This window comes from Myotis brandtii, unplaced genomic scaffold (genome assembly GCF_000412655.1).
Source record: "Myotis brandtii unplaced genomic scaffold, ASM41265v1 scaffold1722, whole genome shotgun sequence".
Lineage (NCBI taxonomy): Eukaryota > Metazoa > Chordata > Mammalia > Chiroptera > Vespertilionidae > Myotis > Myotis brandtii.
Window position 1 is genome coordinate 89,952 of NW_005356354.1, and position 2,570 is coordinate 92,521.

The following is a 2,570-nucleotide window of genomic DNA, read 5'->3' on the forward strand; positions in this document are numbered from 1 at the left end:
CCAGGGTGTGTCACCCAGTTCCACCCCACCAGACACCTTCTAATTAATTTCCTTTCAATGTGCATGAATCCGTGCACTGGGTCACTAGTTAATAATAAGAAAACATGCTCACTTTTACACTGACAACATTTATGGGATTTGTTTAAAACCCTTGTCATTGAGTTTGGTCATGAAACACAGTTCTCTTCTGGGCAGCTCAGTGAATACCATTTCCCACTTAAAAATTATCATCATACCAGCACACATAGACACACACAGATGTACACACAGCACACACCCCAGTAACTACACACTACCCTACACACTGCGCATCCATACCCTACGAATAATAGTCAAACATAGGGCCTTTATTTAGCTTCAGAAAGATCCACTGCAATGATTGCCAATAAGTACCTAAGGGATTAAAATAAATAAAAATTGAAAACATGAATTTTATTTTTTAGTAAAAATATTCAAACTGTGGTTAAAACTATTCAAAATGCGTTAAAGGCTGTAAGTAAAAATCTCCCTTCCCCTGTGAATACTCAGTTCCACTCCCCAGGAGTCTTCGGTTGCTTTCTAGAAATTGCAGAAAATACATTTGTATGTGTGCATAGATATGTGTACATACAGTGTGTGTGTGTGTGTGTGTGTGTGTGTGTGTGTGTGTGTGTGTTTACAGGGTGGAGCAAAAGTAGGTTTACAGTTGCAAGGACATGAAACAGTTTATTCTTGTATTACTATTTATTAATTGTTGTATTATTTTTCATCTGAACAGCTTTTGCCCCACCCTGTATATAAATACTATGTTTAATTTTTAAGGTTGCTCACCCAACACTAGTTGAGCTGTTAGAATGGGTGCCAGGCACAGCCCTCTGCCCTGGACTAGCTAACAAGCCTCTCTGTGGCCTCTGCTTTCCTCAGTCTGCTGAGCCGGTGTGCCTGGCCCCGGCCCTTGCTCTCTGTCTGGAAACCTCTGCGGTGGCCTCTGAGCCCGGCCCTCGGTTGAGGCCACAGACTGAGCGCTGAATGGAGGGTGTCACCGCCTCTGTCCGGCTGGAGATGCGCCCAGTGTCCCCTCCAGCCGCCGGGGAGGCCAGTGTCCTCTCTAGTTGGTGTTCAACTCCTGACCCTGCGAATACTGTCTTGTCAATAATAGGAGGTATTTCAGGAACACATGTTGTGAAAGGAAAGCGTTCCCCACCTCCCCCCCAGCCATTCACTTTTAACTCGTCACTCATATTTGCTTCAAAAGTTGGTAATGTGAAAAGAGCTTTATCTGGTACCTCTGGTGGTGTAACACTCTCTCTCTCTCTCTCTCTCTCACACACACACACACACACACACACACACACACAAACACAAAATCACAGACTTTTTTTTAAAAAGGAAGCTATATTAAGCACTTCAATCAGCAAGAATATTAGAATTGGGCAAAGGTAAAGATACAGGTTTGTACTTACAATAACCATTGAAATGTTAAAAATGATATTCAGAGGCTCTGAACTTCTAAAAAAGCTTTTTTTCCTCATGAGCTCATGAGAACAACTGGGAGTGCTTTGTAACAGTCCCTGTGAGCCCTGGGCAGGGAGACCCAGGGAGGTGAAGTTCTCTGCCCAGCACCACAGCAGCTGGAACGCGAACTCCAGCCACTGCACATGGGTCACTCGCATGGCAGTAGGGCAGTGACACAGCCATGTGACGGGTGTTAGGGCCGGTGCGCACGGCCCGGGATGTGCATTAGTGTCAGGGGCTTTATTCACAAGACATGCAAGTGATTTTTAAACCATAACGTACCATAGGCTTTTAGTTCAGAGCGGCAACTACTAGTATATAATATTGGTAATTAAGCAACTCGTTATAAAGGCACAATTATTTTCAATAACATATATCTAGGTTGATGCTCTAACTTTATAATTGATAAATCTTGTCTGTAGTATTGAAAAAATTAATCTTATAAGGTTTCTTTGGGGGGGGAGGGGGGCAGGATACCCTAAGATCCTGAAAGATGACACTTGGCCTAAATACTGAGATTTTTCTTCCTTTTTTTTTCCTTTTAAATCAATTATTTCAGTGGTTCTCAACCTTCTGGCCCTTTAAATACAGCTCCTCATGTTGTGACCCAACCATAAAATTATTTTCGTTGCTACTTCATAACTGTCATGTTGCTACTGTTATGAATCGTAATGTAAATATCTGATATGCAGGATGGTCTTAGGCGACCCCTGTGAAAGGGTCGTTCTACCGCCAAAGGGGTCGCGACCCACAGGTTGAGAACCGATGAATTATTGTATTTAGTTAAAAATGTGCAATGATCCAGAGACACAGGAGCATCGATCAGACCATCAAACCTCAGAGGGAAGGCCTAAATACTGAGATTTTTCTTTTTTTCCTTTTTAATCAATTATTGTATTTAGTTAAAAATGGGCAATGATCCAGAGACAGAGAAGCATCGATCAGACCGTCAAACCTCAGAGGGAAAGTAGGGGAGGGTGGGGGAAGGGGGAGAGACCAACCAAAGGACTTGTATGCATGCATATAAGCATAACCAATGGACACAGACACCAGGGTGGGTGTGAGTGTGTGTGTGT